This window comes from Rhinoderma darwinii, chromosome 5 (assembly GCF_050947455.1).
Source record: "Rhinoderma darwinii isolate aRhiDar2 chromosome 5, aRhiDar2.hap1, whole genome shotgun sequence".
Classification (NCBI taxonomy): Eukaryota; Metazoa; Chordata; class Amphibia; order Anura; family Rhinodermatidae; genus Rhinoderma; species Rhinoderma darwinii.
This window is the reverse complement of record NC_134691.1, coordinates 93,650,593-93,678,088: the sequence shown is the minus strand read 5'-3', so window position 1 is coordinate 93,678,088 and position 27,496 is coordinate 93,650,593. Positions and strand designations below refer to the sequence as shown.

The 27,496-nt window shown below is 40.1% G+C and overlaps 1 protein-coding gene across 7 annotated transcripts in view; it reads right to left on the bottom strand.

Annotated features, from left to right (window-relative positions):
- The window catches only part of NOL4 (nucleolar protein 4), a 270,953-nt gene that overhangs the window by 69,054 nt on the left and 174,403 nt on the right, over positions 1-27,496 (bottom strand). Inside the window, exon 1 of one of the 7 annotated variants that reach the window (XM_075826298.1) lies at positions 10,344-10,430. The exons of the other annotated variants lie outside the window; for them this stretch is intronic. The gene's annotated coding sequence lies outside the window, so the exon portion shown is untranslated. Of the gene's footprint in view, positions 1-10,343; positions 10,431-27,496 lie in introns of those variants that run through there. 7 annotated transcript variants of the gene reach the window in all.

Sequence of the window (27,496 nt, the reverse complement as noted above, 5' to 3'; positions counted from 1 at the left end):
GATTTTATCATCTTAATGTTTAGCCATATGACTTATATTATAAAGCATGATCTAGAAAGATGTGCCACAATGGATATATATATATATATATATATATATATATATATATATATATATATATATATACATACCCATTTTCCATTTTTAGGATTAGATAAACATGACTGATTTATTTTAAATACAGTGCCACATCTGTCCAAAGGTTGTGTGTGGTATTGCAGCTCAATCCTATTCACTTCAAAGAAGCCGAGATGCAATACCAGACACAATCCATGGACAGATGTGGCGCTGTTTCTGGAAGAAAGCAGCAATGTTTTTCTAACCCTGGGCAATCCCTTTAAGCCCCAGATTTTACTGAACCACCTGGTACCCTCCTCTTATGGTTTTGGTAATATCATGTGAAATCAGATTGTCCAGCACAGAGCACTTGATATTATTGGTATTGCACTGTATAGCACACAAATTATTTATTATTAAATAGAATGAATTAAAGAACAGAAATGGACTGCTAAATCACCTAGCCATTGCTAATTTTTGCTAAGCAGAAGTCCCGCTGGCAGATCCAGCACTTAGCACTTCCATACTGTTTTCATTTATCATTGTATTCTATATCCTGTGATTCATGTGTCCAGGAATATTATGTTTTACCTGTTGACATGCTGCACACAGTATCATAGCACAACCTGTCTGATTCCATCAACATATCTTACACATTCTCAAACCTCCTGTTTCTTCACTTCTTGCCTGTAAGGCTTTGTTCACACAGTGCAGATAAATAAATAAATAAATATATATATATATATATATATATATATATATATATATATATACACACACATATATATATGGGCCTTAAAGTGTCTCCCTTCCTGGATCCCATTCTGGTTTTGGCTCGAAAAATGCATGCAAAATCTGCATGAAACCTGCACTGTGTGAACAAAGCCTAAGTGTACTTGTACAGTCCTATTTTCCATGTCTTTTACCATATTGTAAAGTGATAATGTATATAAATAATCAATAACAAAATTTATAATAATCAACACCATGCCTAACTCCCTATCGATCAAGATAGAAGTAAATAACCCAACAGAGCCAGTATTTTACCAGTCAGCGATAGCCAACTATTGGTGACCACGAGCTCTCCGGTATAAGGACTGCCATGTGATAGAGACAGTCAGGAGATTGCATGAGTGGGGTATGGGTGATGGGACTCCCCTATTGACAGACTATAGATGCTGCAATGAAGAACCTGTCAGCATAGCTGGGAAAGTCAAACGGGCACTAAAAGACCACTGATTCTAGCAACAAGTGGAAGTCCCACGTGTCTTAAAATGTGCACATACACGAAGTTCCCCAGGAAAATCTCTTATATACATTCTTCAGTCCCACTATACCAAATAGAATAGAGTAATAGTTTATTGTCAAATATGAAAAAATTCCTTTTACATAAATTCTCACATTGATAAATATAAAAATGCAATGGGGTAGCATACAAATAACAAAAACGTGCATACAAATACGTTGAAACCTGATTAAAACATATTTAAAAAACGCACTTCAGTAGGGTAAAAACGTTCTTTAAACCTACATGTATGTGCCTTAAACACCCTATATCTTCTACCTGACCGTGCGTTGGGTGAGACGGGTCTTTCAGAATTCTGTTTGCCTTGCCTACACACCTTTCCTCAAAGATACCAGACAAATCACGAACATCACAGCCAATGTCTTGGCCGTTTTAACCACTCTACCCAACGAACGCCGTCCCCTCACTGTTGCCATACCAAACCAAACTATCCCATAAGTGTAAAGACTCTTAAATGTTGCCTGAAAAAAACTCTGCGATACTTTAACACTAAAACCATTCTTCCTTTTCAAGAGTCGTAAAACGAAATCTGCTGCTTGGTCTTCTTTACTACAGTAAGGCAAATATTGTACTAGAACATGTCAGATCATGAGTGATCCCAAAGTGCTTAAAATCCTTTACCACATCCACTGGATTCTGACCCAGGCAATCCGAGAATGTGCTTGTTGATCTTTCCTGAAATCAATAATCATTTCTTTCGTTTTTTTTCACATTCAAGTCTATATTGTCCTCTCTAGACCACATCTCCAGTTACTGAATCTCTGATCGATACGGGGTTTTATCTCCACTTGTAATCAGGCAAAACAGCGTCATGTCATCCGCATATTTCAATATAAAGGTATCTTTATGACATGTTAAACAATCCAAGGTATAAATGGAAAATAAAGCAGGACCTACACCACTGTGTGACACCTAAGGATGAAATTCTCGCTCGTAATAAAGAATTGCCGACCCTAATTACCTGATTCCTATAAGGTAAAAAAACTCAGCAACCATCCACATATTTCCGATGACAGCCAGAGATTCCCACGCTTAGCCACCAAATGTAACAGAAACAGCGATATAAAAGTGGAGCTAAAATCCACACATGGGGATCCCCACTTGTAGTTTGGGCCTCATGGATTTAAATAGTTTCTCAGCATTTTAAAGCCTTGGTATGGCCTTCTGCTGCTTTACAGGCATGTCTTACTACTGGTGTTTCACTTACAATTTTATATGGAAACTTTTAAATTAGGAATTTAGCAACAATAGTGTTATAAAAGAAGATTCTGCCTCTAGGCCTCATGCACACGGCCGTGCCTGTAACGACAGGCCGCGATTGCAGGCACGGCCGGCCACCGACAGCCACAGACAGCCGCCTGCATTTTCGGCCCGTGCTCCCTTACAAAGATTGGGCCCTCGGACCGTAAAAAGCAAAAGATAGGACATGTACTATCTTTTGCGGTACACTTCTACAGCCCGGACACCTTCCCGTAAATAAATGGGAAGGTGACCGTGGACAATGGAAGTGAATGAGTCCGTAATTGAGGACAGTAAATGCGGTTTGCAATTACAGGTGATTTTTACGGTCGTGTGCATTGGGCCTTACAGTGTGATTCATTCATCCTATATTATAGATTCTAGGTTCATTATACCCTAACAGAATGTTTTAGGCCTCATGCACACGACCGTGTAGTATTTACGGTAAGTAAACACTGCATGGACGGCCCGCGGTGTGTCACCCACATTAGCGGACTGTGCTCACATTAAAAATGTAAGTCTGTGTTGCGTTATAAGTAACATCGAGTGTGATACTTTGTATGTGAAATCCCAACCAAACAAATTCCACACAAAACACCTGGTGAACCCACTCTAGAGGAAATCACATCAGGAAGAAGAGTATATGGGCAGCTTGAGGTTGTTAATGTTCTATTCACCAAATGTATACAGTATTAAAACTTTTAAAAAATACGTTATACAGAGTTACCATCCAGGAGCGGTAAAATACAACAATATTATATACCGAAGATCGTGTTAGTTTTCCAGTATAAAACAACAGAGACAACGCAGTGATGAATGGGCAAGAAACGGCTGTAGCTCGTCGAGCGCCTTCTAATTTTAATGAATTGTGAGCTGACTGGTCAGCAGAAAGGTTTCTAAATAAATAAAATTTTAAAGTGCCAATTCCTCTAAAGAGCCAGAATGAAAGAAACGTAGTGACATGTTTAATATGTTTAATGCATAAATGTGTATGATCTCCAACTAATCTCTTATTAGCCAAAGTCAATTTGCGATTATTGCCACATACAGTACAATTCACAAAAACTTGCAAATAACAGAATGAACAAGCACGGCAGAGGATAAGCTAGGATTTCCTTTACCCGAGGCAGATTTAGTTCATTGCCCTAACCCTGTATATTGACATCCTGGTTAAGGCAGAGTACCCTGTTGGCACTCCCCTGTTGGCGCCACCTATGATTCATGACCCTCTGCTTCCACTAGCTATATATATATATATATATATATATATATGTGTGTGTGTGTGTATATATATATATATATATATATATATATATACACACATATATATATATATATACATATATGTATATATATATATATATATATATATATATATAAACCTGCATTGGGACATTTCTAATGATGCAGGGTGGTGTTTAGTACATCAATAGCGTTATAATCGCCAATAAGTCTTATAACCTTTTTATTATTTGGAGGTACTACTATTAGGCATGAAGTATTTTCCAGGGTAATGCAGCAATATGAAACATCAACATCGCACTGGACAAATTTTCATGTAAGGCTTGCAAAAAAATTAAATTTTTTTTAGACTTGGTAATTAACTAAAGGTTAGGCTTACACTACAGTAAGTTCATGCTAGCCTTGCCTGGGGTACTTTCTTCAAACTGATTATGACAGATTGGACAAAAATAATTAACAATAGTTTTTCAATCTATTGGCTCACATTTCCTTTTCTTTATCAGCTCACCTTTGAGCTTTGCTGTGTAGACTGGGGAAGCATCAACGTTGTCATCTCATCATTAGAGGATCGGGGATTTAATGACAGCTCCACTATTGTACTGCTGGGGGACTATAAAAGGCAGGACAGCAAAGGTCCTCTTACACGGCCCGTCCTGGGCCGTGTAAATGAGCGCTGATCAACGAGACATCTCATTGATCAATGCTCGTTTGCTCCTTTCACAAGGGGCTAGTACTCATTACTCCGATCGCTCGTCCCTATGCATTATTATCATGTTGGCAGCACGTCTCCCTGCTTACACAGGAAGATGTGCTGCTGACAACGATAATATTTTAAATTCTGAAAATGATACGATCAGCAGATGAACGAACGTTTGCTCGTTCATCTGCTGATCGCTGCCCTGTTTACAAAGGGCAATTATCGGCAACGAGTGTTCTATGAACGAGCGTTTGCCCGATAATTGGGCCGTGTAAAAGGGCCTTTACACTATACACACAGAAAAGATAAGGCTCTGTATGTATCTTTCCTGTCTCTGGGTAGGGGCTGTATTTCATCACTGCCTGGAGATTGTAACAGTCTACTGACATTTCTTTGACCATTAACTCCCATTCATTGCAGTTGCCATAAAACACACACACACACACACACACACACACACACACACACACACACACACACACACACACACACACACACACACACACCTAGCTGCACTAACTATACAGACAATACAAGAATGGGTGCAGTTTCAGAGCTACTCTGAGCGTGACTCATTTATCAAAGTTTTCTGACACTTTTCTATTTAGTCAGACCTGGCTTTATTTTAAGCCAACACCAAATTCATCCACAGGGCATGCACTTTGATAAATCTGCCACACAAAACTGTGTCAGAGACGATGGCACCAGACCCATGGTGTGCCGGTATTAATAAATTGCCACCATTATTTCTCCTCTATATAGCTTAATTAACAAAACAATACATGATACATAACTCTGAACAGTTAACCAATTTGTGTAGATCTGTCATTTTACTTTATTAGGAAATGTAAAGTGAAAGAATTAGCGTATATTAGCCCCTAAACCCTAAGGCCCATTTACACAGAGAATTAAAAAAAAAAAATGAGTAAGTGGTATTTTCAATTCTTGTCCCATATAAATGGGACAAAATATATCAGACACCCATAAAATGTTAACAATTACTCTTAATCAATAGATAGAAGTCTTATGATCACATTCCTATGGCTAAATTGGCGATTGCCTATTGGTTTTCATTCCATGTAAATAAGCCTCTGTCTTTTTTTCAGAATTTTTCCTATTGTAGTAAAATCCTGGCTTGATTTTTTTATGTACTGTATGCCCCATATTCGTATTATATAAATATATCATGATACTGAACAGAGTCCCTTTTCCACTGTTTTCAGATAACATAGACTATGTCCCCTAGCTTTGCATTTCACTACAGGCACACACATTTATGTAATGCATGTATCTGCCCCGCACTGTCACTGGACTCATGATTTATGCAAGGATACAGAAGATCAAGTTGAATGAACAGGGAAGGAGCCCAAAGTCAGCGGCGGATTAACCACGGTTTAAACTAAAAATAGCACATGAAGTACTCATCAGCTCTCGTGTCTTCAGTGTCTGGAGCACCACACTGTGATTACATGTCTAAATGATACAAAGTTAAGATCAATACATTGAAACATTTTTATTTCATTTTATATATATATATATATATATATATATATATATATAGATATGTATGTATATAGATATATATGTATGTATGTATATATATATGTATGTATGTATATATATATATATATATATATATGTATATATATATATGTATATATATATATATATATATATATATGTATATATATATATATATATATATAAAATTAAATAAAAATGTATACATATATATATATATTACACAAAGTGTTACCCTAACAAACATATAATTGAACTAAATATTTTGGAAATGGTGAAAAAAAATCACCAGCATTAGAGATACAATGTGTAACCAGGTAGAACATAATATTCCTGGACACATAAATCACAGGTTATAAAATCGAATTATAAATAAAAACTGGATGGAACTGCTACAGCAAGTGCTGGATCTGCCATCAGGACTTCTGCTTAGAAAAATGACCAACCGCTTTAATGTGACTCTGTCCCTGTTCATCACAATGATGGACAGTAGGTGGCGCTGCTGCCTTCAAACACTTTTCTCTCCCTAGTAAACAGTAACACCAGTTAATTTTATTACTGTCCTATGTCATTTTTTTATTTCAAATGAAACATATACATGCATGAAAAAGAAAAAGATCATTAAATATATGACTCTTTTCAATGAAACACATTGAATAGAGCATATATATATATATATATATATATATATATATATATATGTATATATATATATATATATATATATTATTATTATTGTAATTATTTTCTAAACACATAATAATTTAGTGAATTTAGTGAATATTAATATGTCCCCTTTCAAATATAGACGAAATACACTGCTAAATATGGAACTAAATGCTGATTTGTATTACCTGTATTTATGTCTACGTCCATAGTTATTGTGCTCGTATGGATTGTTTTAACCCCTTAATAATCACTGTAATAGTGTATTTATGGCAGCCGTTCAGGGACTACTTCTGATGCCCCGCCTTTTATAGCGGCGCTTCAAAACAAGTTTGCAGCTCTATGCGCTTTACAATAAAGTTGGTTTCCAATCAGTTAACCCCTTAGATGTATTTCAAAGCATCATAGAAGCGATCTTACGATCGCTGCTGTAAGTGCCCTTGTTAAAAAAAAAAAAATAGTTCACCATATAAAAAAATACATAATTCGTATTGATGGAAAAAAAAATAAAAGTCATGGATCTTGGAATGCAAGATTACTTTTTTTTCTATAAAACATGTTTTTATTGTGCAAAAGTTCTAAAACGTAAAATACTATACTTATTTCGTATCACCGGATTTATACCAAACCGTAGAATAACATTAACTTTTTACTGCTTGGAAAACAGCGGTAAAACAACAATGGTGAAAGGTTTTTTTTGCTTTCTTTTAAGAAATAATTATATGTACGTCAAAATGGTGCCATTGAAAATACAATTCATTCAATATTTCCCCAAAAAAGTTGTGACTCTTGAGATGTGATAACGAAAAAACAAAAATATTGCTTGGTCCTTAAGGTCCAAAACACATGCATCATTATGTTGAGTCAGTGTTTTTCAGACATATTTTGACCTAGATAGCGGCCACAAATACAGATCAAATAAGGATGTACATACAGATTCAAATAAAAGGCTGCAAATGTTTCAGGCGCATTTGACTGGGACATGCTTCCTTTCTCAAAAACGGTGCAAATATGTAAAACACGTACATACAAGTACGGATTTGTGGACATATTCTGTGAAATCCAGCTGTTTTTGGAGAGCTCAGACAGAAATGAAGAGCAAGACCTGAGTTGTTTTGAGGTGTTTCTGCATTGTGGTCCCTGACCTCAGAGGAAACAGGTCCCAACAGTAAAATATATTAAATATGTAATAAAGCAGTAAACAGAATAACCAAGTTCAAAGAGACTGCAGGTCCCCGGGATCCAGAAAATCAAATGGTTAAAACCAAAAAATGTTTGTTTCTTCATTTAGCCACCACATGTGACTCTGGGTTGGTAGATGGGTCCTATGGATGATGTAGGTATCTGATACCACATGACATTATTTGTACTAATTATATTTCCGCTATATTCTGCTTTATCCCTCTAGTTATGTCCTCCAGCTTTTAAGTTCCTACAGTATCTAGTTTTTGTCATTAATAGTGCACCTCATAGGGAATACCTCAACGCTTTAACTTTGCTATGTTCTGTATGAAGTTTCACATCCATGGGGGACCAGGTTGTTCGCTGCAGCAGAGGTGGACAGGAACAAAAGTGTTGAAGATTTTGTCTATTCTTGTGAAGACAATTCTGAAATAATTTTGTGCTGTTATCAATAAAGCTTTGTCTTTCTCAATCAATAATGTTTGTTGCAATACATGTTTTCAAGTTTGGGCGTGTTCACACGGGCTATTTTCAGCCGTTTTTCTGGCCGTAAACTTCCCGAAAAACGGCTGAAGAATCGGAAGCAAACATCTGCCCATTGATATCAATGGGAAATAAATATGGCGTTCTGTTCCAACGGGGCGATATTTTACACCTCATTTTCAAATAACGGCTCGTAAAAAGACGCCCCGTAAAAAGAAGTGCATGTCACTTCTTGAGCCGTTTTTGGAGCCGTTTTTCATGGACTCAATAGAAAAACAGCTCCAAAAATGGCCGTAAAAAAACGCAGCAAAAATCGCTCGTTGCTTAAAAAACGGCTGAAAATCAGGAGCTCTTTTTCCTTGGAAACAGCTCCGTATTTTCAGCCGTATTTTGTTAAGCGTGTGAATATACTCTTACCATTTCGTTCAATGATACCATTGATTGTTCGCTGGAGACTGATTCCAAAGATGAGCTGAATATACGCATATCGTAGCCACTTCTATAAGGGAGTACTGGATTATTATTATTATTATTATTATTATTATTATTATTATTATTATTATTAATAATTTTAAAGTACAATGGTAGCAAAAGTATGTAAACTTGTGTACCTACTTCAGAAAACCCTCTATGTCCTCACAGAGCTCGGTGGGCTAATAAAAGTGGGCCGCGTTCCTATAACACACCTTTATTACTAAGACAGAAGAGTGTCCTTTAGAAACAATGGATGTGGTGGACAACCGGTTATTTGAGCATGTGCCATGTAAAGCTTTGTTCTCCCTGTAGAAGCACTGAAAATATGAGCAGTGAGGTCGGGGCCACTTTAACCATAGAGCTAATGATGCAGCCGCGGCACCAGGCCCCCTGTGGTGAAGCCCAGTCCAGCACAGGAGCTTTGCCTACTCTGGGGGACATCTGGGACTTGTATGGGACATCCGTTGCAGGAGGCAGTCTAGGGTCATCTGACGCTGAGCACTATGTGGGGGCTTCTATGGTTGGGACTCTGGAGGCATATGTCGTCGGTATTCTGTGGTGCATTTAGGGGCGCATATGTAGGGGATGGGTAAGGTTGTTCCTTTATTCAATTTTTGGTAGTTAAGTTGGAGGGTATAAAATCGTTCATAGAGGTGGGCACTCATGATATTTTTGCACTGGGCCCACCAATGTATTAAAACAGTCCTGCCCCGCAGCAAGACTTACATATTCAGCCTTTCTCAGAGGACCCAAAGTCTAAAATGGGGCACCCTCAAACCCAATCCTTTTAAAATACTGTACTTAAAGGATGACTATCCTGATGAAGGTACCCTTTTACTTGATTTAACTTACATGCATACTAGAGTTTTTCCCTTTCACAGCATCCTATACTAGATGGTAGCAAAAAGCAAGCGTGGATGACTTCAGGGGGGAAGAAGTCTCTATGGCCTGCTTTTCTCAGCTTTTTTATTGATTTTGATATAGATCACTATTGATCAATACAGAAAATCTATAGAAACATTGTTACAGAGTGAGGACGAGCATCCTATTACCATTAACTATACCTACAGTTATCCCACTATCAAGCAGGGAATGCAGCAGAGTGGGAACACACTAGTGCACATGAAGTCTTAGTCAACACCAGGGATGGGCAAAGTGGGCACAAGCGCAGGACAAAAATTATACGATGTTCCTTTTTTTATTTTTTGGGTTTTCTGCATTTTTTTTGCAAATTGGTAACAGAAGCCACACATTTTTCACATAAAAATAATGGAGAAGAGGCTGATGATTAATGTGGCATAATTATATCCGGGCTAGCACCTTCTCACATATTCACGCTCCACGAATTAACTCTTGTGCCAGCTCTTACATTGCTGACATGGGGACAATCTCCACTAAGACTCGGATTACCTTCATTCATTTTTTAATTGCCCAATAAATGCCTCTATCTACAGTTCTACTCTTTTGCTTAAATACCAGTTTCTTTGGCCGGTCGGTTCTGTCAATGCAGATGTAGCATCCCTCGGGCATGATCCAACCTTTCTCTTGCAGTGCACCCGAGGATTAGCCTGACTTCCCGAATTTCTCTCCTCTACGCAGTGAGAGCTAATCTTTCGTGTATGAAGCAGGGGAGGGTGTTGCCATGACAACACGCACGTTCTATCACTGGGGCTGATCCTGCTGTGCCGAGCCGCAAAAAAAAGGAATCCGGAGAAACACATACTCTTCTTTCCTTTCCTGCTCCTGGCTCTTTCCTCCAGGATTTCAAGCCTCTGAGAGCTCACTGATGGATCGCAAGGCTTTTTACGCAGTACTTATAAAGCAGGTGATATACGATAGGAAACCTCATTTCTTTTTTACCCACGTTATACTTTTCTGTGTTTCTTACGCATCATTTCCTGTAATCCCTGCAGAAATGCTACCACTAGTCACAGGGTTAATGCCACCGTATTATTGTTCGCACACATCTGCAGAAAGAGGACGGCGGTCTGGGCAGAGATCTTTGGACCTGGCAGAGGTGATGAGGGAAGACGCTGCTGACAAGCATCAGTCTCTGTAGGCACATCTTTCTTACTTAGTGAAAGCTAGGACTAGCCACGAGGTGATTGTGGAAATACTGCTCACGTCACAATGGAGGCTCTAGAGACGGCACGATAGCGCATGCGTGGAGCTCTTCATCCATTAGTAAAGCATAGTAATCATTGACTTATGTGCAGCTGTAGCTGAGGGAAATGACTATATCCAAACTTCTATTGGCTCCTGAATAGTAGTATGTGTTCCCCAGGCCTACATTTATAAGTGTGCCATGTCTAACCCAAGATAAATTCTGAGGGCACAGAAAAGACTTTAATGGCCATGTTCCTCACAGGTTAATACAATCTGGGAATATATAGAGAAATGATAAAAAAAACAAAAAGACAATACTTGAATATAAATGTGTAATATATTGTACTTTTACAGTGCTGTAAAGATCGTGTATTTATTCAGATTGGCACCTGTGCCCAGTGCTGTTTTCCTAGGGAGCCAATTAGCTTGCCAGAATGTTTTTAGAACTTGGGGGAAAACAAAAGTACTTAAATAAATCCCTGCACGACCATAGCAAGAACCACATATTACACTTAAGATAGTCCTGCTGGCTGTTACCGGAACATTGTCATGCCTATAAGGGATTGATTTGGATAATAACAGTATATGAGAGAATTTAAATTTATACAATTCTCTAAAACATGTTTTAATGAGGCTACAAATGTGAAGCTCTGCTTTAAGCTGTATGCACATTCCCCCCGAGATTGATGAAGTCACTGTATTTTGTACCATCGGAAAATCAATAAAGAAAATATTAAAAGAACAAAAATAACTTTACCCTTGATCATCCATACCTGCATTTTGTGAATATCAATAAATGATAAAATCAGAGGGCTAACTTGGTTAATGTGTATATAGCTGTTGACGTGCACCATCCGGAACTACTAGTTTCGGAGTGTTATACCATGCTGCTAGGATTCTGGGGTAATTCCATGATATGACTTTATAAATTGGTTCTTTAAAGGCACTCTACTGGCCAAAAGTGAGATTGACAACACATGTACTAAACCAATAGTACTAAGTAAATACTGTATACCAGATGTCAATTATACAGCACAAATGATGAAATTGTGAAACCTACTGTATACATTAAAATTAATTTTACATCCGTATATTAACTGCAATTATTGACTGTCTCCAATATAATATCAATAACAATACAGAAGAATAGCATACTGTATTTATCTGACTGGTACAGGCATTATACTACATCTAATGCTACATATGTTATAGAATACAGATGAATTCAGTGGCGTAACTACCGCTGTAGCAGCCGTAGCGGCTGCTACGGCGCCAGTGGCATGAGGGGGCCTGTGCCGCCCGCCGAGACGGGCCCCCCATGCCCGAGCCAGCCGGCCCCTAACATTTATGGGCCGGGCGGCACGGGCCCCGTTATGCCCGGTGGCGTAGCTAGCACCGTAGGACGCAGATATAATTGATTGCTATAGGCTGCAGGCCACATTAGGCCTGGAGCCTATAAGGCGCTGGGAAGACTCCCCGCACAGGCCGGCGTGATGACGTTACTGCATCACCCTGTCCTGCGCAAGTGTCCTGCCCGGGGGATGTGCAGCGCTTCATCCGTCGCGAGAACCGGGCAAGGTAAGTACAATATATTTTTTGGGGGGGGCTGTGTGGCAATATACAGGGGGGGATTGCTGTGTAGCACTATATACAAAGGAGGGGCGATGTGGGGCACTATATACAATGTATGGGGAGGGTTATATGAAGCTATCTACAGGGGGCTGTGTGTGTGGCACAATCTACAGGGGTCTGTGTGTGGCACAATCTACAGGGGGCTGTGTGTCTCACTATCTACAGGGATCTGTGTGTGGCACTATCTACAGGGGGCTATGTGTGTCACTATCTACAGGGTTCTGTGTGTGGCGCTATCTACAGGGGGCTGTGTAGCACAATATACAAGGGAGGGGGCTGTGTGGCACTATTTACAAGGTGAGGGCTGTGTGGCACTATATACAAGGGGGTTGTGTGGCAATATACACAAGGGGGGCTGTGTGGCACTATATACAAGGGGGGAGCTGTATGGCACTAAATATATGGGAAGCTATGTGGCACTATATACAAGGGGGACTGTGTGGCACTACTAAGTGGAGTCTGTGTAGCACTACTAAGGGGGGCTGTGTGGCACTATCTTCTAGGGGGGGCTGTATAAAACTATTTACAAGGGGGAGGGCTGTATGGCGCAATCTACAGGGGTCTGTGTGTGGCGCAGTCTACAGGGGTCTGTGTGAGGTGCTATCTACAGGGGGCTGTGTGGCACTATACTAAGGTGGGATTGTGTGGCACTATATATGAGGGAGGGGGCTGTGTGGCGCTATCTACTGGGGGGAGCTTTATGGCAATATCTATAGAGGAGGCTGTATGGCACTATCTACAAGGGGAGGTGGGGGTGCTATGTACATGTGGGGTGTGACAATGTCTACAGGGGGGCTGTATAGCACTGTCTACAGGGGGCTGTATGGCACAATCTATAGGAAGGGGGCACCATCTACAAAGGGGGCTGCGTGTGGCACCTAGGGGTGTGGGGGGGCCCAGTCAAAAGTTTGCTATGGGGCCCAGTCTTTTCCCATTACGCCCCTGGATGAATGGATGTAGAAAGGGGAAATATGAAGGTATTTTATGCTTCATGTATATACTGTATAGACATAGTAAATGGAAATGTTGAGAAGGGACAAGTAAGATATACAGGATATACTGTACTTAGTCTAGGTAGAACTAAACATTTTGAGTAAGATCGCTTCCATTTCTTACTGAGAGTGTAAGTGCCCTTATACTGTATGATATTTGTTCCCTTGGTCACAAAGCATTGGGGATTAGCTCTAAGTTTTTTCTAGGTCTTTATTAACTATTTTCGAAAAATATTTGAATAGAATATCCACCATGCTTCAATATATTATATGTCCCCTCTCACCTTTGTCTACCAAGCTACCTGTGCTCCAACTCACCAATGATCTAAAGCTTTCATCCTCCTTCATTACATCCATGACTTCTCTTGTGCTGCACCTATTCTCTGGAATCCTTTGCCTCCTTATCATCAGGCCATTTCCCTGCGTATATAGTAGTAAGCATGCCTTGGAAATGCAACTTTTCAGGGATGCTTATGTAACAGACCTTCATTGCACATGATCCACATACAGACTTATTCATCTACGCTATATTTTCACATTACAGTATGCTATGTGTTCTTACAAACAGTGGCTATGTTACATAAAAGGAGCACTATTATTTTTTTGGGGCCCTATTACTGTGTGGAGCACAAAAGACGAGTACTTTTACTGTGCGGGGCCTAAAGGGGCTATTATTACCACCTAAGGCACTATGGATGGCGAGTTTGTAATGAGGCTTGGGAATAGGTGAGGAGTGTGCTAGAAAATCAAGGAGCCAAAGATACCTGTGTGTCAAATTATTCAGAGACAAGTCGTGGCTAGAAGAAGTTGTCATGGCGGTCTGGGCCATATGAAGAAGAAAAGAGAAAGTGAATGACTACAACCAGAAAAAGACCTCACCTATGAGCCACTGGATATTCGTAACTGTACTGTATTCACTTATATGGCATGCAGACAGTGTCTGTGTAGCACTGGTATCTACAATGATATGGTCACTGCATGGTGCTAACATTGGTCTTATTATAGTAGTTATATTCAGTCAATATGTGGTGGTAATATGTGGTCATGGTGTCTAGGTATTATTCAGTAACAGAACGGTGTCATTATTCAGTCACTATGTAGTGATAATATGTGGTCGTGGTGTCAAGGGATTATTCAGTAACAGAATGGTGGTTTTATTCAGTCACTATGTGATGGTAATATGTGGTCAGAGTGTGGAGGTATTATTCACTAACAGTATGGTGGTATTATTCAGTCACTAGTGGTCGTAATATGTGATCATGGTGTAGCAGTATTATTCAGTTACAGTATAGTGGTATTATTCAGTCACTATGTGGTGGTAATATGTGGTCATAGAGTGGATGTATTATTTAGTAAAAGTATAGTGGTATTATTCAGTCACTATGTAGTGGTAATATGTGGTCATAGAGTGGCTGTACTATTTAGTAAAAGTATAGTGGTATTATTCAGTCACTATGTGGTGGTAATATGTGGTCATAGAGTGGATGTATTATTTAGTAAAAGTATAGTGGTATTATTCAGTCACTATGTGGTGGTAATATGTGGTCATAGAGTGGATGTATTATTTAGTAAAAGTATAGTGGTATTATTCAGTCACTATGTGGTGGTAATATGTGGCCATAGAGTGGCTGTACTATTTAGTAAAAGTATATTGGTATTATTCAGTCACTATGTGGTGTAATATGTGGTCGCAGAGTGGATGTATTATTTAGTAAAAGTATAGTGGTTTCAGTCACTATGTGGTGGTAATATGTGGCCATAGAGTGGATGTATTATTTACTAAAAGTATAGTGGTATTATTCAGTCACTATGTGGTGGTAATATGTGGTCATAGAGTGGATGTATTATTTACTAAAAGTATAGTGGTATTATTCAGTCACTATGTAGTGGTAATATGTGGTCATAGAGTGGCTGTACTATTTAGTAAAAGAATAGTGGCATTATTCAGTCACTATGTGGTGGTAATATGTGGTCATAGAGTGGATGTATTATTTAGTAAAAGTATAGTGGTATTATTCAGTCACTATGTGGTGGTAATATGTGGCCATAGAGTGGCTGTACTATTTAGTAAAAGTATATTGGTATTATTCAGTCACTATGTGGTGTAATATGTGGTCGCAGAGTGGATGTATTATTTAGTAAAAGTATAGTGGTTTCAGTCACTATGTGGTGGTAATATGTGGCCATAGAGTGGATGTATTATTTACTAAAAGTATAGTGGTATTATTCAGTCACTATGTGGTGGTAATATGTGGTCATAGAGTGGATGTATTATTTACTAAAAGTATAGTGGTATTATTCAGTCACTATGTAGTGGTAATATGTGGTCATAGAGTGGCTGTACTATTTAGTAAAAGAATAGTGGCATTATTCAGTCACTATGTGGTGGTAATATGTGGCCATAGAGTGGCTGTACTATTTAGTAAAAGTATAGTGGTATTATTCAGTCACTATGTAGTGGTAATATGTGGCTATAGAGTGGCTGTACTATTTAGTAAAAGTATAGCGGTATTATTCATCCACTATGTGGTGGTTATATGTGGTCATAGAGTGGCTGTATTATTTAGTAAAAGTATAGTGGTATTATTCAGTCACTATGTGGTGGTACTATGTGGCCATAGAGTAGCTGTACTATTTAGTAAAAGTATAGTGGTATTATTCAGTCACTATGTGGTGTAATATGTGATCATAGAGTGGCTATATTATTTAGTAAAAGTATAGTGGTATTATTTAGTCACTATGTAGTGGTAATATGTGATCATAGAGTGGCTATATTATTTAGTAAAAGTATAGTGGTAGCTGAGGGCTGGGGGCATCCCTGCTCTAATGGGTGAGATCGATCTCAGTATCGATCTCATCCGTTTAACCCCTCAGATGCGGCGCTCAATAGCGAGCTCTGCATCTGAGTTTATCTGCACTAAGATCGCCGGGTGTCGTGTCTTCTATGGCAGCCGGGGGCCTAATAAAGGAAATCAGGTCTGCCTGTAGTGCATGCTTGCTAGGTCATGCCAGAGGCATGGCCTAGCAGATGCCTGTCCGCTTTAAACAGTGCATTATAAAATCAATCGAATGATCGCATAGTAAAGTCTCCTAGTGGGACTAGTAAAAAAGTTAAAAAAAGTTTAATAAAGTTAATTTAAAAAAAAAGTGAAGAAAAAAAAAAGTGAAGAAAAAGAAAAGCCCACTTTTTCCCCTTACAAAATGCTTTACTTTTAAAAATTCGGTAAAAAAGTTACACATATTTAGTATCGCCGCGTCCGTAACGACCCCAGCTATAAAGCTATTACATTATTTTACCGACACGGTGAACGGCGTAAAAAATAAAATAAAAAACAATGCAAAAATTGTTTTCTGTGAATCCTGCCATAAAAAAATGTGATAAAAAGTAATCAAAAAGTTGCATCTACTCCAAAATGGTACCAATACAAACTACAAGTCGTCCCACAAAAAAAAGCCCTCATACAACCGCATTGGCGGAAAAATAAAAAAGTTATGGCTCTTCAAATATGGAGATATATCTTCAAATTTACTGTGTAAAAGTAGTAAAACATAAAAAATCAATACATATTTAGTATCGTTGCAATCGTAACAACCCGCTGAATAAAGTTATTGTGCTATTTATACCACGCGGTAAACGGCGTAGATTTAGGACGCAAAAAAGTGTGGCGAAATGTACGGTTTTTTTTCTATTCTCCCCCAAAAAAAAGTTAATTAAAGTTAATCAATAAATAATATGTACCCCAAAATGGTGCTATTAAAAAATATAACTTGTCCCAGAAAAAACAAGACCTTATACAGCTATGTCGACACAAAAATAAAAAAGTTAGAGCTCTTGGAATGCGACGAAGGAAAAAAGTAAAAAATGGCTTGGTCATTAAGGTTTAAAATAGACTGGTCATTAAGGGGTTAAAGGCATCAGAATCAGAAGCAAACCATAACGATGATTACCTTTTGATGGGCAACCAACCATAACCACAAGAGATGCCGCTATATTCCATACACTATATTTACAAGATTCTCAAGAATGAGTTTTCTATGAAGCAGTAACATCGCAGCGATGGCTGAATTGATAGGCTGAATATATCCTTTAATTCAGTCAATTCTATTTCTATGAATTGAATACACAATGTGATCTCAAGGTGTGATTTTTTTTCTGGCTTCTGATAGAAAATGTATTTATTGTAAACCATTAATTTTCTTCAGTCCGCCATAGCAGATTCAGGTAAGGAGTTTGAGGCACGTTGACCCATATTAATGTTTTAATGTGTTCCGGCAGCTCAGCGTTGACCACTGCGGTGCTGGATGTCTCGTCTGACTTGCATCTTTAACGTCTGCAGTCTCATCATTTTTTCTTGACCTTCTTCTCTGTCAATTGAACCAAATGAGTGTAAGGTCCACAGCACAAGGTGTTTCTCATGTGGATCACTGAGTCACGGCCTTAATAAGTATTCACGCTTGTCTTCAATAACGACTTAATCTTCATTATAAGTATTCGCACGGTGAGAACACTGTTTACCTCCAGCCACCACTCCGAAAGGGGTATACTGGTTTTATATAAACAAAGCCTAATAATGTTATATGGAAAGGTTATAAACCTATCTTATATTCCTTGTGTTTCAAATGCTCCCAATTTTCAAGACCTCTGATTGCTGTCAGTGAATAAGAACATAATTGCATTATTATCGAGTGGCTAAAAACCTGTACATACTTAAAACTTCTGTCAGCTGAGAGTTTGTTCTAATTGCATTTAGTCCGGGATAGACTGTTTAAGATTGTTTAGACTTGGTACAATGGTAGCAAACCCTCAGCTGTAGGTAGTTTTAGGTAAGTAAAGGTTTTCACCCCCTGGGTGCAAACAATAATGACTGCAAAGAAAAAATGTGAAAATGGAAAGAAATTGAAACACATTTGGGAAGATTTACTAAAACTGGTGTTTCCTACGCTAGTCTTAGATTTCTGCTCCGCCGGAGTGATACAACAGATTTATTAAGAGGCAGTCAGCTCTTAATAAATCTGTTGTATTTATCCTCTGGCTGTGCGTCACAATTGTGCCATAACAACTGGACATAAAATAAAAATGTATACTCACCTCACCACCCCTCTTCTCCCCACCGGGTCACCCTAGGCTGCCTGCCGAGGCTCAATCAAGGTCCTGGCACCAAGCAGTGTCATGAACTTATATGCAACGCAACACTTAACGTTCTGACGCTGCTCGACATCAGAATATTGTATGGGTTGTGGCATACTGAAAGAGCCTGACGGGACCCGAAGGTGAGAAGTAAGGAGGAGCAGTGAGGTGAGCAAAAAAAAAAATTGTCCAATGGGTAAGGGGGGATTCACACGAGCGTGTATTCGGTCCGTGCGGGCAGCGTGGTTTTCACGCGGCACGCATGGACCAATACAAGTCTATGGGGCAGTACAGACAGTCCGTGCTTTTTGCGCAGCGTTTGTCTGCTGCGCAAAAAGCGCGACAGGTTCAATAACTCTGGGTATTTCGCGCATCACGCACCCATTGAAAACCACGCAGGTTGCACGGAAGCACTTCCGTGCGAACCGACTGATACAGCGCACCAGCTGTCAAAAGGATGAATGTAAACAGAAAAGCACCACGTGCTTTTCTGTTTCCGAACATCCAAACGGAGTGTCTTTGCGATGAGCGAAGCCGGACAAGCGAACCGAACTTCACCGGGTTCGGCCGAACTCGTTTTGGCCGAACCCGGCAAAAAAATTATCGGTACGCGACGTCAGGAGATAGTCACTGTCCATGGTGCTGAAAGAGTTAAACTGTTTCAGCACCATGGACAGTGACTTCCGATCCCAATATACATGAACCTGTAGAAAACAAACGAAGTTCTGACTTACCGATAACTCCCGGCGTCTTCCTCCAGTCTGACCTCCCGGGATGACAATTCAGTCCAAGTGACAGCTGCAGCCAATCACAGGCCAAGCACAGGCTGCAGCGGTCACATGGACTGGCGCGTCATCCAGGGAGGTGGGGCCCGATGTCGAGAGGCGCGTCACCAAGGACGCGTCACCAAGGCAACGGCCGGGAAGTTCTCGGTAAGTACGAACTTTTTCTTTTTTTTCAACAGGTTTTTCGATGTTGTGTTCGGCATTCACAGTCGAGGGTGCTGAAAGAGTTAGCTCTTTCAGCACCTTGGACAGTGATGGGCGTCGACTAGCCTCATCTCTATGATGGCGGCTGCGCGAAAATCACGCAGCCGCGCATCAGACACGGATGGCACACGCAGCTGTCAAATGGTTTTTGCGCGCGCAAAACGCTGCGTTGTTTGCGCGCGCAAAAACGCAACGTCCGTCTGTATCTCCCCTTAGGGGAATAGTCTGATCGGGATCAAGGTACGGGGCTAGGCACGGGACTCTACTTTGCTATGCCTCACAAAGTGAGATCTGCGGCAGTTAGGAGCTGGCGTAGATTTCCACTATAATTTACGCCTGGCATAAATTATATTTTAGCAAATGTATTATATTATAAGCAAATTGCAACTTTTAAGGCCTTTTGTGACTGGGAATAGAAAGGTTTTTAAATTTCCCCCCAAATTTATTACAAAGTTGCAGAAGATGTTATTATACATTGATAAAGCTAAGTTATACTGCTGTACTGATCAACCTACTTATGGCAAAAGGGGGTAATTTACCACGTGACTGTCAGATCAGACCACACATAGGATTGGTTTGTAGTTTGTAACCAGAGAAATAAGTACACACATAGGTCTGCATAGGAGCTGTATACACAAAACTGTAGAACACCTTTTATAAAGATTATTTGCATAGTTGCTTTAGTTTTTTATTTTAGATGCATAGGAGCAATAAACATTTGGTTTTAACGGTGCACTGAGGCGGGAATTTATTAACTTTTGTAAGGCAGTTCTTTTTAAGTAGGAAAGTTGCAAATAGCACAAAAGTCGCAATTTACAAAAAAAAAAAATATGATTTTGTGTTTCCGCAGCTCACGGCACTCATCTAAATAGTAGACGGGGTTTACTAAAACGGCCAGGGGCCACCCGCTAATTGACAAATTTACTATAATTTACGCCAGAAACTAAAAATTAACCGGATCTTACTCCAATAATTCGTATACTAAGGCTTTATTCAGACGAACGTGAATTACGTCCGTGCAACGCGCGTGATTTACACGCACGTTGCACCGACCTATATTAGTCTATGGGGCCGTGCAGACATGTCCGTGATTTTTACTCAGCGTGAGTCCGCTGAAAAAAAGTCACGACATGTCCGTTCTTTGGGCGTTTTTCGCGCATCACGCACCCATTGAAGTCAATGGGTGCGTGAAAACCACGCATGTCGCACGGAAGCACTTCCGTGGGACAAGCGTGATTCACGCAACAGCTGTCAAAAGGATGAATGAAAACAGAAAAGCACCACGTGCTTTTCTGTTTACAAACATTCAAATGGAGTGTCATAATGATGGCGGCTGCGCGAAAACCACTCAGCCGCGCATCATATGCTGCTACCCCACGGAGCTGTTAAGTGGCTTTTGCGCACGCAAAACGCCGCGTTTTTGCGTGCGCAAAAACGCCACGCTCGTGTGAATCCAGCCTAAGACTGGCGTATAAAATAAATGAATATTGAATACAAAAGAAGTTGATTGTAAAAGGATATTAAATGCATAATGAGGACTTACACTAGATTTATACTTGTGGATATCTAAAACATGTGTATTGTTTGCTCTACATTCACTTTGTAGCCTTGTTTTTGACTATAATAAATATGAATTACAGTGTGGACCTCCCAGTTATTCACAGTACACTATTCCCTGTGCTGCTGCTATAAAACTGTGTCATGATAATAAACTACCGCCTGCTTGTCAAATATTAACCTCCTCATTGGATTTGGATACTGAAATTAGTGTCACATGATATTCCGACAAAAAATGAAAAAGATCCTGGGTAGTTGGTGGGCGCAATACACAATAATAACTAATTGCCGTTAGGCAAAAAAGCCCTGTTTTCCAACTGCCATGAAAGATAATAAATAAATAAAGTAAATTCTTTAATGTGCTATATATAGCAATAGGACAGACCACATGAAAGTTAAAAATATCACTGCTTGATTGCCGGGTAAACGTATGCAAGACTGCTGTCCATGCACTAGTGTGATACACCTATGAACCAACGTGCCACGACCGCTGACTTAGCCGTCAGTGGTTATAGTGTGTAATTTAGTTTAACCAGCAAGCAGGAATTAAAAATTGAAGAGCCCCCCCGACATGTTTCGTTACTGCTGTAACGTCCTCAGGGGAAATGGGGCTAATGGCGACGCGCCGGGAAATCCTCCCCTCTTGTAAAGTCCGTCTATGACGTAAACCAAAGTACGTCAGTATACACTCCCAATCACCGAGAGCGAAAGAGTACCAGCCTCCACAGCTGATCCGTGGGCCAATAGGAGGCCATTCATGGAACCAATCAGCCATGGGGAGGTGCGCAGGCGCACACTTGCCGATCGGAAACATAGTCCAAAAGAAGTCCTATAGTGATAGACTGATTATACAGCGTCTATGCTGGTACAATAGAGGACCACGCATGCGCAGTGATACAAAATCACAACTTAGAGAAAAATAAGATAAGATTACAGTGTAAGTGGAAAGTATAAAGTAGGCAGTGACGCCTGTGTATGCATAGATGGATAGGACTACATTTCGCTAAAACGAAGGAAACGGAGCACCGTTGGTAAATGATATAAAGAACCTAATCATACAGTAGGACCTATATGTTTATCCAAGATAAGGACAACCATATGGTCTCCACTTTATTAGGAGATGGGAGCATGGACTAATGGGAAACGGCAGTGTGCGTAGGGCACATACATATCATGAGGGACATAGTCTGAGGAGTCAATAGTTAGTGGACAAATGCACAGCATATGCAAGGATCACGATAAAAGTGACGCATGCGCAGGTAGATGATATCCAGACTTAGAGTAAGTAAGGTATGAATTCATGAATTCAGCGGACTTGTTTTACCTGGAATAAAAATATAACCAAACATCACAGTGCCCGAGGCAGAGCGAGAAGTAAATGATGCAATTAATACATTAGGGAGCATAAGTAGATAAATCTCCATTTCACTCTGCATCGGAATCGGATGCGGATAGGCTACAGGAATTACAAAGTCCATTGGGTTAACTAAATGTCAGATGAATATCAATTGCAAATATTGATTCCAAATTAAGAGGGGAGAATATGGGGGCCGCCATAAAAATGTGGTCCTAGATAGTGTAAACTTTATGAGAGAAACTTGTGAGATTTACTAAAGTATCCATAATCAAGAACAGGTATATGGCTACACTATCCACTAGTATATCAATTAATCAATAAGTGTGTAAAAACACATATAGGAGAGAAACCACAATGCGCATTAGGGACACATAATCAAGAGCTCCAAATAAAAAACAGAAACAGCGTCAGAGAAAAGCAGTGAAGGTGAACCCCTCATTCAAGCCCTGCGGGGTCAGGGTGCCGAGCCGATGAATCCACCGTGCCTCCTCTTGTAGGAGTCTACGATCTAAGTTACCCGCCCTGGGGCCCAGTTTGAGCTGGGCAACACCCCAGAATTGTAACAATCGAGTATCACCCCCATGAAATTTATGGAAATGCCTGGATAAAGTAGTGTCTTCTTTATTATTAATGGTACTCCGATGTTTGGAGATACGTCTCCTCAATTCCTGAACGGTCTTGCCCACGTACAACTTAGGACATGGGCATTTCGCTATGTATATAACTCCACTAGATTGGCAGTTGATAAATTGTTTAATCTCATACAGTTTACCATCCACTGGATTGGTGAAATTCTTAACTGTTGGCATGAGATGGCAAAAGGAACATTTGCCACATGGATGAGAACCCTTGACTGATCTTTTTAGCCAACTAGATGGAGCACTAGATCGTCTAGAATGATGGCTATGTACTAGGAATTCCCGCAGATTTTTCCCCCTGCGGTAGGTAATGCTGGGACTCGCTGGAATTGCATCCCTAAGGTCAGGGTCAGCAGTGAGTATCGACCAATGTTTCCGTAAGATATTAGTGATTTGAGGAGAGCAAACGTCAAAAGTACCTATACAACGTATGGCATTGGATGATCTAGATGTAGTACGTCTGGCATCTTTATCTAGAAGTAAACTAGGTCTATCAGATGCCTTAGCCCTGGCATAGGCCCTATGTAGCCACTTTTTGGGGTAACCTCGGGCTAGGAATTTATAATATAGACCGTCGCATTCAGTTTGGAAGGATAAGTCGTTGGAACAGTTTCTCTTGGCTCTCAAATATTGGCCGATAGGAATTCCTTTTTTGAGAGCAGGTGGATGATAGCTGTCCCAATGAAGGAAGCTGTTAGTGGCTGTTACTTTACGGAAAATGTCAGTTTGGACACTGCCACCAGGGTCCAAAGAGATCTTGAGATCGAGAAAACTAATCTCATGATTATGTATCTCATAAGTGAATCTCATTCCAATTGTATTGTGGTTAAGTATAGACATGAAGTCAGTGAAGGTATTGACATCTCCATCCCAAAGGATGAGAATATCGTCAATATAACGCCCCCAAAATAAAATGTGAGAGGTGAAAAAAAGTAAATCATCTGTGAAAACAATAGTGTCTTCCCACCACCCTAGAAATAAATTGGCGTAAGTCGGAGCACAGACAGTACCCATGGCCGTGCCCTTTGTTTGGTGATAATATTTTTTGTCGAAGACAAAAAAATTATGTGTGAGCAAAAAACGTAAGAGTGATAGAACAAATTCATTGTGTAATTGGTATTGTGTGCCTTTGGTGTTCAGAAAGTGTTTGACAGCAATAAGGCCTAAATTGTGCTGGATATTCGTGTACAATGACTCCACGTCTATACTGGCTAACATGGTGGTAGGGGTAACATGGATCTCTTGGATCCTGGTGACAGTGTCTTTGGTATCTCTTAGATAGGAGGATAGAGAGGAGACAAATGGTGACAAAATCTCGTCTACATACAGGCTAATGCCCTGGGTCAGGTTATCATTCCCTGATACAATCGGCCTACCAGGAAGGGGACGAGTGGCCTTATGGACTTTGGGCAGTGCATAAAATGTTGCCAGAGTGGGCGTTGGATTGTATAGCCGTTTAAATTCATCAGGGGTGATGAGTCTGTTTTTTTTAGCATCATCAAGAAGAGCAAAAAGCTCTACTAAAAATACATCGGTGGGATTGCTCCCAAGAATGGTATAAGTCGTGTTATCATCGAGTAATCTATGGACCATGGCAACATAGTCACCCTGGTCCATGATCACTATATTACCTCCTTTATCGGAGGGTTTTATAACCAATTCCTCATTCCTGCACAACTCGTCCAGGGCCTTTCTCTCACTATCACTGAGGTTACCAAAAATCCTTGATCTATCCCCTTTAAGTTTCTTTAAATCGTGACACACCATTTTAACAAAGATGTCGATGTGACTATACTGTGAGAAGGGTGGAGTAAGTTTAGATTTGGGTCTCAGGGATGAGAGAGGGCCGACAACCGAGGTAGCCCCAAATTCATTTTCATATAGTAGATCTTCCAGGTCCCTGAGTGTATTGGCTTCCTCACGATTCTGACTGGTACAGTCATATGCACTACTTTTGAAATATTTATGTAGGGCTAATTTCCTCGCAAACAAGTTGATGTCCTTAGTCCATATAAATTCGTCGTATGGAGGAGTGGGAGTATATGACAGCCCCTTACGTAACAATGTTTCTTGGTGAGGATTCAAATTACAAGAGGATAGATTAAATATCTGCATCTCCTCGTCCCTCAGTGTATCATTGCTAGGTGTTATGGTTTTGTGCCCCATCGTGCATTGACTGGTCCTAAAAAAGGAAAAATAGTCGGCGGAGTCGTAGAGATATTGCCAGCGTTGTTCCCTGAATATGGGGTTACATTTGTGCCAATGGGTTGAGGAGTGGGCGGTATACTCAAGATGCTTGAGAGAGATACAGGAACAGATGTAAAGGAGGTAGACTGCGAATTGGAGGTGGTAGGTGCACATGACTTAGTGCGATAGGGAAAATCTATTGTGGTTTGCTTTGGTGCCACAGGTGTTCTTTTAGACAGACTTGGTCTGTTATTCTTAATTTTACGTTTTGTTCCCAATCTCAAACTGTCACTCTGCTGCCTTGATTCATCCGTACCAGAGGTATCTGATTCAGAGAAATCAGTAAAGACAGTGGTGCGTTTCGGAGGAGGGTATTGCCGTGTTTTGTATGTATACACCTGTCCTATATCAAAGTCCCTGCGGTCACGGATATATTTCCGGTGCTTGCGTTCTTTAATTTCTCCCTGTAATTTTTCAATATTGTTCTGTAATTTGTTTTCAGCCACATTAAATTCAGGACTAGACTCAAACACCCTAATGTCAGCTATCTCCTTTTCCAATTGGACTCCAATTTTATTGTGATTTTGTTTTTCAAAATCCAGGAGATAATGAAGCATCCGTAAGGAGCTATCAGTTAGGAGTTCTTCCCAACCTTTCATAAAGGTAGTATCATCACGATGTGAATTCGGTATGATATTAATGCGTAGGCCTCTGTACACTATTTTTTGTTGGATGTATGTGTCAAGGCTAGCTATTTCCCAGCACGACCGAACATATTTCTGATACGTCTTTTGTAGGTCCCTAAATGCGGTGTGGACATCAAACTGATGTAAAGGAATACTCTCGGTAGAAAAAACATACGCCACCTCAGCAGATAGCGTTTCTAAATTAGGTTTTTTGGATAGGAAACCTGCCATAACCAGGTGTACAATTGGTAAAGTGTTCCTAAGTAGGAACAGGATCAGAACGTGGGTGATTAACCCAATATAAATACTGACAAAAAATGAAAAAGATCCTGGGTAGTTGGTGGGCGCAATACACAATAATAACTAATTGCCGTTAGGCAAAAAAGCCCTGTTTTCCAACTGCCATGAAAGATAATAAATAAATAAAGTAAATTCTTTAATGTGCTATATATAGCAATAGGACAGACCACATGAAAGTTAAAAATATCACTGCTTGATTGCCGGGTAAACGTATGCAAGACTGCTGTCCATGCACTAGTGTGATACACCTATGAACCAACGTGCCACGACCGCTGACTTAGCCGTCAGTGGTTATAGTGTGTAATTTAGTTTAACCAGCAAGCAGGAATGAAAAATTGAAGAGCCCCCCCGACATGTTTCGTTACTGCTGTAACGTCCTCAGGGGAAATGGGGCTAATGGCGACGCGCCGGGAAATCCTCCCCTCTTGTAAAGTCCGTCTATGACGTAAACCAAAGTACGTCAGTATACACTCCCAATCACCGAGAGCGAAAGAGTACCAGCCTCCACAGCTGATCCGTGGGCCAATAGGAGGCCATTCATGGAACCAATCAGCCATGGGGAGGTGCGCAGGCGCACACTTGCCGATCGGAAACATAGTCCAAAAGAAGTCCTATAGTGATAGACTGATTATACAGCGTCTATGCTGGTACAATAGAGGACCACGCATGCGCAGTGATACAAAATCACAACTTAGAGAAAAATAAGATAAGATTACAGTGTAAGTGGAAAGTATAAAGTAGGCAGTGACGCCTGTGTATGCATAGATGGATAGGACTACATTTCGCTAAAACGAAGGAAACGGAGCACCGTTGGTAAATGATATAAAGAACCTAATCATACAGTAGGACCTATATGTTTATCCAAGATAAGGACAACCATATGGTCTCCACTTTATTAGGAGATGGGAGCATGGACTAATGGGAAACGGCAGTGTGCGTAGGGCACATACATATCATGAGGGACATAGTCTGAGGAGTCAATAGTTAGTGGACAAATGCACAGCATATGCAAGGATCACGATAAAAGTGACGCATGCGCAGGTAGATGATATCCAGA